Here is an 18,973-nt window from a genome sequence, read left to right as displayed (position 1 = left end):
TCTTTGAGGGCAAGGTCTATCTTATTCATCATTACGTCTTCTGTGTCTAGTTCTGTGCCCAAAGGAAGGTAAGTGTTCCTCATCTCAAGACTTACCCAGGGTTGCGGGGTCGGGGTGGATCCAGGGAAGAGATTACTTCCAATAAAACTTGGAGCAGCTCATGCTAGTAGCATCTCAATCTTTCAGGAACTCTCTCTCTCTTAACAGTTATGGAGTCAGAATTGTTGCTGGTAAATGATTCAGTAACGGCTTCTCTGTGGGATTATTCTGAAGTTGGAGCATTCTCCTGATCTCTACAATATAATCCTCACAGGACCCCGCATGGAGAGATGTTGACCTTAACTGGAAAAATTCAAAGTTTAGTTTATTTTCAAAGCTGACCAGTTTATTCTCGTAATCTTCCAAGCCTACTTTGAGAAGGAGAAGGGCATCATATTAAAACTTCATGGAAGAGGGTTCCCACTCTCTGTCACTGTTTCTAGGAAGGATGTTACTTTTCTTTGGAAGACTGCTTTGCAAACATTTCTCTTCTTTCCAGAAGGATTAGTGTATGTCTAAGCTCTGGTGCGTGCCTCCTATTTTAGCAGCTTCTGAAGGAGAGAAGTATACTCAGAGTGACGCCCAGTATCAACATCTGTGAAGGTTTTCAGTTTCTAGATCAGTAGGGGTAAAATCATTCTCTCCTTTTTCAGACTTCCCCCTCCTGTGTCCATCAACTTCTGTGCCTGGTGGTGAGGAGACTTGTGATTCTATCCAGGAAGAATAAATCATGTTGGCTTGCAATGACTCCTCTCTGGACCTTTTGGTATGAACTTGATGCTCAGTCAGTACGCAATAAGAAGTTGGTGTTAGTATGGGAGAACATGCTTCTATCTTAGTTCCTTTACTTACTCTCCAGGTAATCTTGGGCAAGCACCTTAACTTCTCTAGACCTCAATTTCCTGTTTCTGAAAAACAGCAGGAGCAAGTGCTACAACTGCCTTGCGGCACTACTGGGGGGTTAAACTTGGTGCTTCCCATAAAACTGGAGAGTGCTCTAACACAGAGGAGATACTTAGTCTTATTTGGGAGGTAGTGTGCCATGGTGTACTGTGCCTGGGTTTTGGATTCAGTCGTTCAGCCATAAATTCAGATCTCAGCTCACCCCTACTGACTAGCTTAGGAAGCCAATGACCTTCCTTATGCTTCATTTTCTTTGGCTACAATATGGGGATAACAATATATACCTCTAAGAATTGGTGGGAGAGTTAATTGTGGCAGCACATGCTCTCAACAAGTGTTATTTCAAGTACCAATCCATTCACGCCTGTCACCTGAACTTGAATTCCACTAACTCTTTAGATTATGACTCACTCTTTCAGGTACAGAATATCCACAATTTCAGTTTTTAGAGATATTTTATAAAAAATCTGCAGCACATTCAACTGAGTTCTTCCTTCGTTCTTTTAGAAAGCACGTTTGCTGGGACTCACTATTCTTCTCTAAGTCTAAGTTCATAGACTTTATGATCACAGGGATTTCACTCAAGCGCCTACAGAGGCCAGGAGGTGAAATAAATGTGTGAATTAGCCCAAGTATAACACATCAGGGAATAGTGGAGCCTATAGTTTCAATAGTGTCCACTTTCATATTCAAATTAAACAACAACAACAACTTGGAAAATGCCCTGCAAGACAGGTAGCCTGATTTGGCTCAAGGACGCTAGTTTGAGACTCATGTTTTATCACTCTTAGTCATTTAGGTCAACCCTATAGTTGGAGAGGACACCGAGTGATGGGTGCTCCTATACTCTGCTGGTGGGCATGCAATCTGGTACAGCCATTTTATAAGACGGTTTGACACTATTCTGTAAAGTTAAACATTCAGTTTCTCTATCACCTTGTAATTGTACTGCTATGTAAATACTCAAGAGATTCTTCTGCACACATGTACCAGGATATATGCATAAGAATATTCATGGTAGCACTGTTCAATAGCAAAAATATAAACAACTCAAGTACCCATCGAGGAAGAAGCGGGTGAGTAAATTGTGGTATAGTTGGTCATATAATGGAATATTATCTAGCAGGCAAAAGGAATAAACCGCAGTTTCTGCAACAATATGGATGAAACTTAGCAATAGGATATTAAGTTAAAAAAAGGTGCAGCCAGCCTTCTGTATCCAGTGGTTCCCATACCGCAGATTGAACCAACCACAGATGGAAAGGCCTGTGATGGATGCATCTGTACTGAGCATGTTTGAACTTTTTTTTCTTGTCATTATTCCCTGAACAATGTAGCATAACAGCTATTTACATAGCATTTAAGTTGTAGTTGGTATTGTAAGCAATCTAGAGTGATTTAAAGTATATGGGAGGATGTGCATAGATCATATGCAAATACTATGCCATTTTATACAAGGGACTTGAGCATTCACAGATTTTGGTGTCTGCGGGGGTCCTGGAACCAGTCCCTTGCAGATACCTAGGGAGGGCTGTAAGGCACGAATAGCTTATGTAGTGTGATGCCCATTTCATAGAGTTAGAAACTAAAATTAAAAATATGCTTTTTAGAAATATATATAAAGGAAAGTTGATGGTTTCCTTTAGCACAGTGTTATGAGATGTGGGATGTGGGTGTGGATGGGATGGGAGAAGACCAGAACACGGACAGGTACAAGTTCATCAAGGTTCTAATTTTTGTGTTGTTCGTGGATACATGGCTGCTTCTTACCTTGTCTAGAGACAAAACAAGACTAGGCGAAATATTCTTCATACCTTTGAGGATGTTGTCAGAAACAAATGAGTACTTTTAATGTAAAAGCTTTGTAAATTCTAGCACGCAACATAAAAGGAAGGGGTTACTATGAGAAAGGGATCATGAACGTTGATAGCTTATTGCTAAATTCCTGGGGCATTGCGGGTTATCCTTTTGGTGCGCTGTATGTCTTTGGGCAATTTGTATACCAGACTCATTTCTTTCAACTTCTTGACATGTTCTCCCCTTCACTCTCTTTACTAGTGAGTTTGCTCTCAAGGAACAGACACATATCAACTATCAGCAAAATCAAAGTAAACTTCACACGTAATTGCACATGCCCCTTCCCTCTTCACGTGTGCATGCATGCGCACGCGCACACACACACACACACACACACTCGTCCCACAACATCATGCACCCTAAACCAGCTAGAAATGACTTCTGGATCATCTGTTGATCTAGGTTATTGACGCTACTCTATGTCTTTGATAAAGCAGGTGATTATCATTTTCAGAGTAATTAACCATCAATTCTGCTCCACAGTTTTTTTTCTAGGTTGTAATTAAATAGCCATGCAAAGAGTTATATATAAAATTACTAAAGGAAAGCGGCCAATTTTAGGTGAGCAAGGCATTTGTTACCTATCTATTAGGCATGTACCCTGTGCCAGGCACTGTACCAGGGTCTGCGGATAAGACATGAGTATTTGTAGCCTCTGCCCTATGGGGAGCTCACAGGCATGCTGGCAAGGGGACAGCTCAAAAGGTGCTGAAGCATCTTGGCTAAGGGGTTTCCTCAGTGTCCTGCAAGAGCACTGAGGGGGAACCTCATTCAGCCTGAAGGTGGGGGAAGGCATCCTGGAGGAGGCGATATCTGGCTACGGAGGAATTGAAGATGGAAAGTTGGAAGGGATGGATGGGCAATGTGCAATATATTCTACACCTTGGAGAAAACAGAAAAGAGAGAGAGTATTGCTACTGGGGGGCCATTGGGAGCTTCTGAGGGATGGAATGTAGTGCATGTGTGTTGGGGGGCAAGCAAGAATGACGCTGGCAAAGGAGGCAGGAGCCAATTAATGAATGGCCTTATTACAAGGACTTTGTATTTTATCCTAAAGTAAATGGGGAGTCATTTAAGGACTTAACCAGGGGAGTGACATAAGAAGATTCAAGTTTTAGAAAAATCACTCTGGCAACAGTATTGAATTTTAGGAGCAAGGACCAAAGGCAGTTGAGACTGCTAAGGGATAACTTCTCTGTTTCCAAAACATTCTTGCTCCTTTGGGTCAAGCAAGAGGGTTAACCAAAAGATTTTGTGGGAAGACATCTTTTTTCCCTTGCTTAAAATATCAGGTACGAGTCTGCCTGAGTAGCCGGAAGTCGAATAGTGGAGTTCAATTTCAAGTCTTTCTACTGCTTTGCAATCTTGGATAAGTTCGATTTCTCTGCACCTCAGTTTTACCTTTATTAAATAAGGGAAGGCATTTGCAATGCGGCTTCTTTCTTCTGGAATGAATAAGATAGCAATTGCTCCTGAAGGTCTCTGAGTTTGTTAGATAATGGACTCACCCACATGCCATTTATTATTCATATTTTGGAGAAACATTCAAAATTGTACTAAGGAAGAGAAGACTTCCCGTTACTCTCTAGCTCCCAAGCCAGGTCACGAAGTTGCTGTTGTCTTTCTTCCTCTCCTGACAGCCTCCACACCTGGCTCTGAGAACCGTGGGTCCTCAATGCTCTCTGAAGTCGTATCTCTTCTTTTTAATAAGACTAATGGTTAATTAATGAATCTTTGGCCTTACCAAGTAAAACAAGTTTGGGGAGAGATGATTCTGCTTCACGAGTCCCGGGAGCATTGATCAGGGGACAAGAGCTTGAGTTGGCTCTTTAGGTCACGTTCTGATGTTTGAAAACAGCCCTCACTGTGATCTTTTGCCCAAATGCCTGATTTTTCGAGGTTGGCTGGCCTCATTTACAGTGGCTGTGGTATCCACAAGTTTTCCTAGAGGGGACTTCCTGGTCACATCTGAGCCCACCAGCTGCGATAGTAGCCATGGAAACCAGACACCTCAGGGTGCTTCCCCAAATTACATTGTGTGGCACAGACTCCTATCTCTCTGGGATAGTTTAGACAAAGTTTCCATGGAAGCAGGAGAATAGACAGGATGACTCCAGATCATTCTGGTAGCCTAAGGATCCTTGTGTTGAATTTTTTGGAGCCAAAAATCACAGGATGATTTGTACAGAAGGCTGGTTTTCAGAGAAAACACATCTAATATTTCTGCAGCAATAATCATGTGCCAGGCACTGTTCTAAGCAATTTACTTGTATGAACTCATTCAATCCTTACAACAGCCCCTCTTAGGATCTGCAGTTTACAAATTAGGAAATTGAGGGACAGAGAAGATAAGTGACTTGTCCAAGGCTGTTCACCCAGGACATGCAGAGCTGAGGTATAAACTCAATTTCCACTCTGGCTTCTTGGCGACTACATGATACCACCTCCTGGATAGAATCGTAGGCCTCAGACCTTGAAATGACTTCAAGAGATGATTTGCTCCAGCCCCCTGTCTCCAGGCAATTAAGGTCTTATTACGTATTTCCCCCTTTTCTTTTTACTTACAAAGCAACGAAGGCCCAAGGGGTTAAGTAACTTGTCAAAACATGCAGATATTAAGGGCTCGGAGGAATGGAGCCCCCCCTCTGAGTGGTCAGAGGAGCACCACTCCTTCTTGCTGGCTCTCTCCCTTTTATCACAGGCCAAACAAAAACACTCCCTTCCAATCTCTCTTCAGCTTTTCCTGCTTTTCCTCCCACCTAAGATTCTACTTCATTTTCTCTGATTTTTCAAGGCAAACCACTCAGGCCCAGCTCTGGGTTTATATTTCATTCTAAAGAAAACAGTTTAAAGACGTATGTCTCCCTCTCTGCAGATAATTGGCTTTGACTAGGGCACGAAAGGGCAGCATTGCCACGATTCCCTCAGGCCCACGACCTGGCCTCAGCGTGCCAGGGTCCACCTGGAGGGGCCTGCTCAGAGAGGGGACTCGTGGTATTGGGGAAGGAGTGAACTTGAGTTATGGAATAATGTCTTGGTCAAATTTTTACCCCCCCCCCCCCACCCCCTGAGCTGTGCTGCAAATCAAAGACAAATTCTGACAAGTTCAGAAACATCTACAATTCAGATGTAGTTCTTTTTCTTCCTGTTGATTTAAGGCAGCTAAGAAGTACCCTTTCTATCTAAAGGCAACAGCAAGGCTGCTTCTGCTTTCCACGCTTTCAAGCTTTAACCCCAGCTTCCCTAAACACGTACACACACACACACACACACACACACACACACACACACACAGAGCATGTGCTCATCCTGATTTCATTGCTCATTCCTCATTGATGCGGTGAGGTAAATCTGAAATGGCGGGCAAGGCCATCTTGCAATGTTCTGTGCCCAACACTTTGCCTGGTTGGCTTCCTCCAGGTGCTACTCTGTTGGCAAAGCCAACCCAGAGCTGATTATGCTAGGAGGCTGCAGGTCCAGGTGGTGGGTCATCCGGGCCCTTGGCTCTCTCTCCTCCCTCCTGTGGTCTGCTTTTGGACATGGTCATCAAGATGAGAGAAGAGCAGGAGAAACCCAGACTGGTTAATTGTGCTTCACACAAGGGGGACATCTCTATTGTGTGAAACCAAACTGAACTCAGGAAGAAGAGCTTCAAGTACAGAAAAATTGTGATACTAAGGCACAAATATGCCCTTTTACTCATCCCCACACCGAATCCATTAGCAAGTCCTATCAGTTCCACCTCTAGAATAGCTCTTAAATCCATCCACTTTTTTTCCAGCTCCCCTGCCCCCACCTTAATCCAAGTCAGCATCATCTCCCACTTGGATGACTGGCAATAGTTTTCTAACTGGTCTCCCGGCCACCATTCTGGAACCCTTATAATTCATTCTGCACACTGTAGCAGTGTCTTTTTCATAAAGCAAATCAAGTTGCTCCTCTGCTTAAAAAGCTTTACTTGCTCTTAGAATAAAAGCTACCTCCTTAGTGTGGTGCACGTGTCCCAGATGATCCTGCCTGGCCCTGGCTTCCTCTTTCACATCTCATCCCATGTGCTCCCCATTACTCACGAGCCATGGCAGCCTCCTGTCAGGTCCTTGAACGGGCCAAGCTGGCTCCTGCTTCAGAGGCCTTTGTGCTTGCTCTTCCCTCTTGCTAGCACTCTCTTCTCTCTGCCCATTACGTGGATTTGTTTTCATCCTTCAGGTCTCAGATCCAGTGTCTCCTCATAATAGAGGCCTTCTCTGACCACTGTGTCTAAGGTAGTCCCATCTCCAGCCTCTCTCTATTAGATCATCCTGTGTGCACCCTTCAGAACATTTATCATCATCTAAAATTGTCATGTTTGCCTTTGGTTTATCACTGCTCATCAGGCTCTTTGATTATTTCCCACATCAAAAAACAAGCTTGAAAAAGGCAGGGGCAATTTTTATTTGGTTCACTGCTAAATTCCTTAGGCCTGGAGCTTATTAGGCACTCACTAAATGTCTGTTGGAAGAATCTATGAATCACTTTGACTGGACAAGTTGAAGCTCTCAAATTTTGGAGCATCCATTAAATTTTGGGTCATCCATTATGTAAGCCAAAAGGGTGCACGTGATCTATGGAGACCCTTTCTGTGTGTGAAGTTCCACAGAGTCTGGAGATGCACTTCGTCTAGTATCTGCCGGGCACCTCTGTCATCTCGCTCAGGCACCTCACCACCTCCCTCACCTGCAGACTTGATTTCCTGCTTGATAACTCTCCTTACAGGAAAAATGAATTTGTTTCTGACGCCAGGAATGAGCATGATTAATGTGTACTCCTTTCAGTTCAGGACCTCTATTTAAATCCTTTCCTGTTCAACTCGATCAGGAAAGGTTGCATTCTGGATCTGTGCTGAAACAAATTCCTACACTTGCAGAGTCAATTTTATTCCTTGTGCCTTGAGGTCTGCAAATGAACTTGCAAAAGCATCCCCAAGCAGTGCTGGGTCTGAGGCCACATGGGAGCACAGCCTATCTCGTACCATCAACCATAGGAAGGAGGGCTTGAATTTGCTCGTCATTGCCATTGCCCATGGATGTCAAAAGGATTTTTTCCCTGTCATAGCTTGCCCTTAGGTTGTGGCCTTCTTCAGCCTCCCCCTTGTAGTATGTTAGTGCACACAGCTGGTTCAGATACAAAAGTATCTGGGTCATAAACTACATGAGATTCAGGGAACATATAGGAACATAATAGAACCTTCCAGAAAGATGTGATCTCAGAGATTCAGTCCAATCTCTTAATTTGCAGCTGTGTTATATTTTAGTCTGAAGTTAGACTGCCTGGGTTTAAAATATAGGATGTGGTCTCTTGGGAAAATTATTTAGTTTCTCTGAATCTTAGTTTCCTCATCTGCAAAATGGGAACGATAATAGTAATTACCTCACAACGTTATTGTGAGGATTAAAAGAGATAATATGTCTGACTCAGAGCGAGCTCTCAACATTTTTCGCTATTATGACATGGTTATAGAAGAGGAAACAGACAGGAAAGTCACCAAAAGTTATTCTGTTAATTGGAGGCATGTCCGTTAGAATATTAGTTCCATTCTGTCAGAAATAGCCTGTCTTGTTATTTTTTACCTCCATTTCTACATCTGAAAAATGGACATAACAGTACTCCCCACCTCAACAGATTGTTCTAATATTTAAAGTACTCAATAAATATGAGCCACTTAGAATGTTACTTAACACAAATAAATCACTCAAAATGTTATTACATCACTTTTGTTATTTATTTATTTATTTATTTTGAGGAAGATTAGCCCTGAGCTAACATCTACCACCAATCCTCCTCTTTTTTGCTGAGGAAGATTGGCCCTGAGCTAACATCCGTGCCCATCTTCCTCTACTTTATATGTGGGATGCCTGCCACAGCATGGCTTGCCAAGCGGTGCCATGTCTGCATGGGATCTGAACCAGCGAACCCCGGGCTGCAGAAGCGGAATGTGCAAACTTAACCGCTGTTCCACCAGGCTGGCCCGTGTTATCTTTTCATTATTTTAAGTTTTCCAGAACTTAGCGCAGGGCTTAGAATCTGGTAGACACTTGATAAATTTGTAATGAATGAATAAAAGAACCAGAAGGAGAAGCCAGGTCTTCTGACTCCCAGTTCTCTGGTCTTTCCTCCAGATCATGCGGCCTCGAGCCTCCCAGAATGGTACTTCACCCCGGCTTAAATTAGCTTAACTCAGGTTTAAAACATGAATTAGCCACCTTAGACCTCCCAGGCATTTCCCTGCTCCCACTCTCTAGCTCAAATCAAACTTCTGCCTTTGAGATGTACTGCTGTCAGCTTCTGGTGGAAAACTAAATCAGTGGCCGTCCCCCTTACCAAGTGCCGGCGACCCTCTGGCTTCTTCTCGGAAGTCTCATTTGCTCTCTATTCTCTTTTGTGCATTTGGTCAGAGGTTCTGGTTGACTCTGATCTATAACGATTAAAACTCTTGTCCCCTTTTTGTCTTTTTTATTTTTTGCCTCCCTCTGGCAGATCCCATACTGGCACGCTCTGTGTTGTCTCTCCCTTAGGTCTTGCTAGAGGGAGGGTATCACTCTGTCTAGGCTATTCCAGCTACCTCTGACCAAGATACTCTCCTGAGCCCGTGCTGTCTCCTCTGTGTGTTCTCATTTCTCTAACTGTGTACCCAATAACGTCACAATTTCACGCTGGGCATCACTCTCTTGACCCAAGCCCTTCTCCCCCAAGCCTAAATATCACTTTCCTCCCAAATTCACAATATACCATGTGCACAGAAAAAGGCAGTTCCCATCTGGCTCTGAAGTTTTCAGAGATTTTCATTTAAAATATTTAAATTACTTAAAATCCCATAATTCACAGTTACTTTGGGTATGGGGAGAATTTTTCTGTTTGGCTCTTTCAGTCTTTCTTATCTTCTACTCTCACTATTCAAAGTGTGCTCAGAGGACCAGCAACCATGACATCATCTGGGAGCTTCTTAGAATCACTCCAGACCTGCTGAATTGGAACCTGCTTTCTAACAAGACCTCTGTTGAGTCATATGCTTATTAACCTTTCCAAGTGCTGCTCCACCCTCAAACTTTAATGTGAAGGACAGTCCCTGGGGTTCTTGTTAAAATGCAGACAACTGGGTTCTGCACCCAGAGTTGACTCAGTAGTTCTGAGAGGTCACCCTGAAACTAGGCTTTCATCACATACGCTTCAGGTGGCTCTGATCCCGCTGAGGACCACACTTTGAGAAACACAGCACCAGTCTGAAAGCATGCCGTGTCTCATGCCCAACTTTTAGGATGGCGGGAGCAAAAGATAGGCATGCAATAAATCTTTACTACACTGAAATCAGTTTCTCTTGTTTATCCTTCCTTTTTTTTTGACTAAAAACGGGGCTCTAAAGGGGGCCATTTTAGTACTGTGGCTGCTAGTTGAGTATATTAATCCTGTATATTTCAATTAATGAGCTAAATTACTGGGGCTTCCCTGAGATCTTTATTAAACACCCATATTTGTATGGGTTCAGCGTTTTGCTGCGTTCTCCTGTTTTCTGCAAGACAGATAATATCAAATAATCTGACCAACTCCTTATCTTTTTTTCTTGAAAGACTACCACAAAGCCTAAGAGTGTGAAGGCATTTCTACTTCCAGATTCCTGGGTGTGGCAGACGATTCCACGAGGCTTTCCTCCTCCCTCCTCCTTCCCCGTGATTGTGATCGCTGCATCCTGATATTCTCACCTTTGTGTAACTCCCTCCCTTTGAGTGTGGGTGAGACCAGCAACTTCCTTCTAACCAATAGACTACAGCAAAAGTGATGGGATGCCCCTTTTTGTAATCACAAAGCACATAATGAGATTGTGTTATGTTACAACCTATAAGACTATAAGACTGTCTTGATAACAGACTCTAAATGCTCTCCTTACTGACTTGATGAGTAAGTGGTTATGTTGAGAAAGCCCATGAGCAAGGAGCTCTGAGTGGCCGTTAGGAACTACTGCTGACAGCCAGCACTGCCCTCAGCTGTGAGGAACAGAATGCTGCCCAAACCATGTGAGCAGGGAAGCAAATTCTTCCTCCACCGAGCTTCCAGGTGAGAACACAGCCCTGGCCAACACCTTGACCACAATCATGTAGGATCCTAAATGCAGGACCCAGCTGAGTCACACTCAGACTCCCGGCCCACAGAAATGGTGATACGGTAAAAGTGTCTTGTTTAAGCTTATAAATTTGGGGTAGTTGGTTACATAGCCACAGACAACTAATACTCTGGTAATGGCCACTCAGTTGACCTGCAAGGAGACAGCTCAATCAGCTGGGTTAGAAGATGGCAACCAGTGGGCATGAGGCTGCCAAGATTCATGGGAACCATAGATAGTTTGTCATTTCCATAGAAGTTCAGATGAGATGAATGAGATTGGAGTGGTCTGTAAAGAGACGATGGTTCCCTTAAAATCCTCGGTGACTGCACTTCCAGACTGCCTCAGTTTCTCCATCTCTAACAGTAATCAAAGCTGAGGTTTCCACTTGGGTTAATGAAACCATAGTGACAAGGGATGCATGACAACATTTAGTTAATACTCATAACCTGTTTAGAGACTGGGATGAAAACTGCTATATAAGTGAAAAGTGTTTTTTTTTCAATTAATTTTTTCGAGTGGCACACATCATTTCTCTAAGCCTGTCAGATGTGTTAGCTTTCTAAATTCTGCTGATTCAGGCTTTCCTGAAGAACTAAACAAAAGGAAAAACAGAGATGTAAATGCATTTCCCATCTACCAAATAAAGAGTTTAGAGCAAAGAGGTTATCTTTCTTAACCCTGCAAAGACCGCACAGGATGCAATCTCCCCCTGGCTGGGAACGCCAGACCCTTGGACATATCTATGCGTATGAGAGAAATCTTGATCAATAATTCATTCTGAAAGGCTTCCTCTTTCTTGGTACTCCCCTTGCACATCCTTTCGAGCACACTCCAGTCACTGTGGTATGTATATTTAATTGGTTCCGAGACAAGACTTGTTCACCTTGAAAGCAAGTGGCTTTCAGAAGTGAAGGTCAGAGGATGGGAACAGAGAGAAACCCGTCTTCAGCTCTGCCTAAATTTGCCCGAATGAAAGGATGGATGCTGCATGTGGCTCCTCTCTTGGTAAGGCTTTGGAGCTGTGACCTGGCTTGACAAAAAATAAATTTAGAATCTGCTTTTCAAGTGGAAAGGTTAAGTGGCTGCATAATGTCAGGCAAAAAGCTTTGTAATGGGTATTTTAGGCAGGAACGTCCTTGCTCCTCTCCAATCTTTTGTCACCATCTCCCAGTGGATGACGAAGAGTGTCTGAGTGGGTCCCCGCCTCCTCCCTACAACTCCACAAAATGTTTTGCAGTGAGGAGAGGAGACAGCTTGAAAATTCAAGCTTTCCACACATAGTTTGATAGCTCCTGTAGTTACCTTTGGACTTCGGGGTGACATTTTATATTATGGGTAAAATTTTAATGACACACAGACGCAAAGAGGGAAATAGGCGGGTAGATTTGGGGAAGGAGATGTTGGGGAGAGTGAGCAACTGACAATTCCTCCACATACTCACCTGCCTGAGAAATGTCTTCCGGTTGCAACTATCACCAACTTCTAGCCCAAACTCTGACTGTTCCCCATCCCAGCAGGCAAAGGGAACTCCGTACAACTGCAAATGCACTCAGAACTGCCATTCCTCATGTTCAGACTCAGAGTTTCAATTGAAACAAAACAAATATAAAGGCTGTAAAAAACACTCCCCCTTCCCAGGTCCCGGGCAAATTTCTGCCCGTGTCACTGCTGGAGTCCTTCAAGGCTTTGGTCACATCTGAGCCCTCTACATGGCAAGGCTTTTGTAAGGTTGTGTATGGGGTGACAGAGGAGTGGATGGCAGAGAAAGGGAGAGAGCCTCACCGCGTAAGACAGTCCTGTGCAAACTGTGGTCTGTCAATAGTTAAATTTTGCTCACAGACTGACACATCTCAGAGAAGAAGGAATGGCAAGATGCCGTCGAATCTCTCTCTCGTCATTTTTCAGAGCGGAAAACCGAGTCTCATTTTCCCACCTGAAATTTTTTCCCTCTATAATTTAAGACTTTGCACCATGAGAAGTTTACTGGTTTTCTCAAAGATTAATCAACAAGCAGATGTTTATTGAGCATGAACTGCGTATTCCGAGTTGTGTGAGGTGTTTGATAGAAGAAAAGCATGTGGTATGGGGCACGCCCTGGAATCCAGTTCCCACAACAACACTCACACGAGGTAAATCAGGACAGCATGGTTATTTTCAAGACCCAAGGAAGGGAAGAGTAAGGGAGCTGGCATAGTTAGGGAAGACATCCAAGGGTTAATCCCAAACCTACTCCCTGGAGTCCAGCTGCAGCCTTACTGGGATAATTCTTTTTCTTTCTTTTCCCTCCGCACTTTGTCTTTGCTGCTTTTGTTCTCTTCTTCCAAACACACTTTCACTCTTAGTTGTTAATAATTTTAGGCAAGCCACTTCCACTCTCTGGGCAGCTTTTCTCATCTGTAAAAACAAGCGGATTAACTCATCTTTTAACTCTCAACAGGCTGCAAGTCTCAAAAAGCAGAACCAGCTCAAAAAAAGTGAGCAACCAGAATAAGTCTAGAAAGGATACTTCTCTTGAACACTGAATGAATCCCCTCCTCCGCCTCCCACCCGACCCTCTCCTCTCTGCCCTCTTTCTCCTGCTCTCCCTCTCTGGGTAGTAAGCGCCAGTCACTTAAAAGCTTGGCTGGGCTTTGCAAGGTGGGGAGAGATGTGGTGGGTCTATGTGGGTCTAGAACTCAAGATTAAGAATCTCAAAGTCTCTGTCTGAAATTGTCTCTGTCACTAACTAGCTGTGTGACCCTGGGCACATCACTTAATGTCTTCCTCTGCATTTTGTTCCTTAGAGAATCCAGATGACCCTGAGTTCTCCAGCCTTCAGAGGTTCTCCATCCTTCCCTTTATTATTCAGAATCAGCTCCAACCCCCTTTTCCATCTAACCATAGAAAGTCAAGCCTTCTTCCAGGGTCCCACGGTTTGGAAGGGAGGTTTGTCTGAGGACTGTTTACACATTCCACAAATCCTTCCTGCTTGAACCTCATCATCTTCATGTCTATTTTGCTCTGGATCTTTGCTACGTTGTTTCTTCTCACCATCTTGTAACTGGTTTGTTTTTCCAGATTGCTCTCTCTCAGGCTGACATGTTGAACAAAACTAAGGTTTGAGGGTAACAGAAGGAAATTATAACTGAGAATAGAAATTTTTAAAAGAGTATACTAAGCAATTTGGCTTCTATTATTTATAGCACAGGACTTTCATCTTGGCACTCTCTCTCTCTCTCTGTCTCATCTCCCATCATGTTATGGGGTCCAGACACCTGCCTACCACACAAATGGCTTTGTTCATATTCTGCACTGAGATCCAGGCTACTGAGATTTCTCTGAGGTTTCAGGGGGAAACTAACAAGAAATCAGTGTCCCCATCAGCACCCCCTCCCCAGAAACATAACCATAATTTCCAGAAATACAAATTTACCCACAATGAAGGCAGAGCTTGACATTTTGTGGGACAGATTAAGTTTTTTTGGTCCCAATTTTCTCCATCGGCTTCTTCTGTATATAACAAAGTGTCCACTTCCTATTAACAAGGAGCTCTCAGCCCCCAAATATGGATATGCAAATATTTAATTTTTATCTAATATGAATAATTTCTTACAGTCTTGAAATATTAATTTCTTCTGCTTCTGGCCATCCATGAGTCAGAAATATTGGGGTCCCTTCACAGAATATCCCCTCAGTTCGTGGCTGTCCATCATCATCAAAGTTTCTTTCCAACTCTGACAGCCTATAAGCTCTTGGTTTCTGTGAGGTTCTCCCCAGGAAGAGCCTCTCCTTTACTATGTTCTCCGTGAGCTTCTTTTCGGTGAGCTTCTTTTCTTAGCGCATTTAGAGAAGTGACAGACGATGTTTACTCATGAATCGCTACTGGTTACTGTGCCCAAGATCAGACTGAATGAGATGCAAACATCCAGGTTGTCACCAGTGACCATCCATTCATGGTCATGGTGGTGGGGTGGTCGTATAGAGGCCTTGGGTGCCTTCTTCCCCATCACTTGCCTCCTCTCATTTTCTTTACATCTTTGCCTATTCTGGGAGCAGTCAATCTTAGCCTGTATTTGCAGCCCCAGCAGGGAGCCCATTTCCATCGAAGAGCGGACTCCTTTAATAAATCTAGCTCATTTGTGCAGGAGTAGTGCAGCCATTGATTAGAGGGCTGATTGGAACTGTGACTTTCCTTAGGAAGAAAATTAAGAAAACAGATTAAAGGCAAATGATGGGCAGCTTTGTCTTCTTGGGAAGGGGGTGGGGGGTGATTCTCCTTCTATTCTGTGTCTCACCTGTGCTGATGCAAGGTTTGAAATATTCTGCAAGATGAATTAACTCCTTCAGGTCACCGTGCTGCCATCCTATAAGCAGAGCATCACAGAATCTTAGAGCCAAAATGGACCTTGATGGTCGCTTGGCTCAAGACCTTTACTTTATGGATGAGGAAATGGACTCCAAGGGGAAACTGACATGACTGAGGTCATGCAAGTCTCTTGCCTGCTCTTCCTCCAGGCCACAGCAAATATGTGCTACATGCACTGTCCATGATGCAAAAAAATCTTTAACATAAAATCAGACAGGGTCTAAAGGAGAAATTTAAAATGGCGACTCCTCTAGATGGTGCAGTGCTCCTCTTGAAAACGGCCACTCCCATCTGGGTTACAGCACTAGAGAACGGACAGAGAAAAGAAAGTGAGTGGCATTTGGTAAGGGGGCTCCTCCCGAGCTGTGGGGGACACTCCCAACTCGGTTACGCCCTTTCTTCCTTCCTGAAACTTTCCCCTTGCACTCTTTATTCCACCATCTCCGTGGTCCTCATTCGCCCACCCACTTGTTCGTGCTCTCTTTTGCCACACGTTCTGGGAGCGTCTTTTATATTTCAAAGCATTTTGTAGAAACTTGGGAGCTTCTAGAGTTGCCCTGCAGTCGTCATTTGTTTATGCCAGATCTAACTATAAGGTAATGAGATAAATGAAAAAGAAATGTTAGGTGTCTAGTCATGTTCCTTCGTAAGCTTTTAGAGGAAAAGGGGTACGTGCATTCTCTGAATCTAACAGAATTTGGTACTTCTAGGTACTCAAAGAACATTTGTTGAGTGGCTGAGTGAGTGAATGAATTGTATAGATATGAGTTTGGCCCTTTAAAGTTGTCTCCTTGGGAGCTCTACAATGTTAGTATTCTTTGCCATCTAGACTTTATGACCTAGAGAATACTTTCACATATATCATCTTTTGATCTCCATAAAAATCCTATGAAGGAATTGCTGTCATTCCCATTTTACAGATGAGAAAACTGAGACTGAAAGAGGTCATGGACTTGCCTAAAGTCACAGGACTGGTAAGCATCTGAGGAGAGAATCAATGCAGATCTTCTGACAAAGAATCTTGAGCCCTTCTTACTACACCACCCTGCCTCCCCATACCCAGAACTACTGTCTCTGGCTTGTTTTCTGACTTTTTTCTCCAGAACTTTGAAAGACTTTTGGCTGTTACCAAAAATCAAATCAATTCACACCCAGAAAATTAAGATTTGCTACTGTCAAAGTTATACTGAATTTCCTAGAGCTCCTAATATCATTCTCCGGGATGAGCTAGTTCTAAAAAAAGAGTCTTTTGAATAATGGCAGCTCTAATGTTATAAAAATGTAACTTCCCAACCATGTGTGTAATTTTTCATAGATATGAGCATATAAGAGATTGTAATGTGTGTGTTTGTCTGTGTGTGTGTGTGTGTGTGTTTCTCTTTGATTAGATTGCGAACTCTCAGAAGCACAGAATAAGGACCTAGATAATGTACCATATTTCAATCTTTATTTTCTATTAACTCATTTAATCCTCACATCACTGCAAATAAGTTAACTGAGACTCAGGAAGGCTATGAGAGAACCCACATCTCCCAACTGACTCCAGGTCCACAGCTCTTTCCTCCGTGATGTACCTCGTGTGTAGCAGTCCTGTCTTTATTTCCGCCGGAGGGGCGGTGGGTAGAGGAGGAAGGAGGAGACTTTACATACACCTCCCTGCTTGTATGGGATGCGTACAGTGCCCCCCAGTTTGGTCAGGATGCCTGAGTTCTATTTGCCTTCTGCTAATTATGCCAGGGCTGGCGCCGAGCCTGCGTGTTAGTCCAAGAGAGGAGTGAGAGGGAACAAGTTATCCTGATTCTGTTTATATTGGATAAAAGCTCCGATGCTTGAGAGTAATCTGTATCTCAGCTCTATTTACTTTGTAAATAGAATAAAAGCTTTATTGCTTGTGCACAGGAGAGATGGGAACTGGGTGGGGGAGGGCGGGGGATGGGGAAGTAGAGAGTGGAGGATGATTTTGGTGTGGTACAGGCCAAAAGGTGCTGGACCATGAGCCTTGAATTCTTGCCTTGCTTCTCTTGCTATTTGTGTGTGATCTTGGGCAAACCACTTTGCCTCTCTGGGCTACAGTTTCACTGTCTGTAAAATTTTGGACTAGAACCAGGGCTCCCATATTGGCAGCCAGCTGGCAGAATTTGGTCTAAGGACGTTTTTTAAAGCAAAATGTTTTTAAAAAACAGTTTTAGGCTGTTCTCATATTCCACAATTCACAGGCCTCCCTACACCTTGCTGGATCTATACATAGCTGTTATTTGCCCATTTATTAGGCATTTGAGAGAGAGGCAGTTGGACGAGTTACTTTAGAAGGGCCCTCACGTTATTTGATTCTGTTGATATACTAAGCTTGTTTATAATAGAATCTTGATGGAAGTTAACATAAGAAGTAGCAGGATCCTGGCTAAGTGTCTGGGCTCCAGGGTCAGGCTGCCGGGGTTAGAATCCTTTCTCTGCCTCTTACATGCACGTTGTTAATCTCTTCCATTGCCTCAGTTTCCTCACCTGCATAATGTACATACTCCTGTGAGGGTTAAATGAATCAGCTTCTCTAAGGAGCTCAGAATACCACCAGGTATTTTTCAATGGTCCTTGGTAGTTAGCTGTCACTGTGATTATTGTTAGGCCTTTTATGAATATTTATGCAATCTTGTCTTGAGTAGCAAATAATCTTAAAATGTTTGGCTAAAATTTCCCACATAAGAACGGGCACCTGACCTTAGGAAATGTATCCATTTTAAAACACTAGAGCCAGACAGAGATGACCATTTCAGAAAGACCCTCTAAAGTAGTCATGCAAATAAATATGAAAGCATTGTTTTCCATAATTCTTTTTATCTACAAATTTTCACTTACCAATGTCTCCTTCAGTCACTGAGATGCTGGGAGAGGCTGAGTGTGTGGAGCCCTCCTAGGCCTGCTGGCTGACTTGATGAGTGCCAATTTCTTATTTCTGTTAAGGCTGGAGACTCCATCTCTCCTGGGCCCTGGGTGTTGGTTTTGTCTTTGTAGCTGGCCTGGCCTGGTGTGAGTGGCTCTGAGGACACTGGGGTCACTCTCATTGAAGCAGTAGGTAGGGGAAGAATTCTTAAAGAGAAAACTCGTCAAAAATAGCAAGCAGCTCCCCATCCATTTTTCCTGTGGCATGAATTAGAGGTAGATAAGATTAGGAAAGGAAGGCGAAAATGACACGTGTGGGCTCTCTCTGCATGTCATTGCGTCCCTCTCCGGGCTTCAATAATAAGCATGTTTATTCCAGTACTTTGCTGATCATGCTCATCAGTTCTGAACTTCAAACTCCTACCAGCCATATTTATAACCCTGTTAATATGACAAGACACAGTAATGTGTGCAGAGTTAGAGGACTGAGCGACGGTTCGGCCAATGCGAGGGAAACACTCGTCTTTTCTGAAAGCAGAAAAGGAGCAAGCAGGTGGGCGTGTGTGTCTAGCATGAGTAGACATTCTCCCTCTGACACCTTTGGTCCTTAAGCAGAGGGAGCTGACAGAGAGAGTCGTGGGCACAATGACAGGCAAGTGATTAACCTTGCAGAGAAGAACCACAGCCTTCAAGAAAACAGAAAGAGAAAAGGGAAGGGAGAAAGGGAACTGAGAACTCCCAGGGAGCCGACTGCAGCTTCGGCAGAAATGACCTGCAATTGGCCAAGGGGCTGCCTCTGGATTGTCTTCCTCTCTCAG

General features: G+C 43.6%; 1 long non-coding RNA gene across 1 annotated transcript; it reads right to left on the bottom strand.

Annotated features, from left to right (window-relative positions):
- Positions 1-12,932: 12,932 nt before the first annotated feature.
- On the bottom strand, positions 12,933-18,338 carry LOC139078844 (uncharacterized). Its single transcript, XR_011531995.1, has 2 exons — positions 18,132-18,338; positions 12,933-15,582 (listed from the first exon to the last, which is right to left on the bottom strand). It is a non-coding gene; the product is annotated as an uncharacterized lncRNA (long non-coding RNA).
- Positions 18,339-18,973: the final 635 nt, after the last annotated feature.

This window comes from Equus przewalskii, chromosome 23 (genome assembly GCF_037783145.1).
Source record: "Equus przewalskii isolate Varuska chromosome 23, EquPr2, whole genome shotgun sequence".
NCBI lineage: Eukaryota > Metazoa > Chordata > Mammalia > Perissodactyla > Equidae > Equus > Equus przewalskii.
Note: the sequence above shows the minus strand (reverse complement) of the source record. Positions and strands in the feature narration are given on the sequence as shown.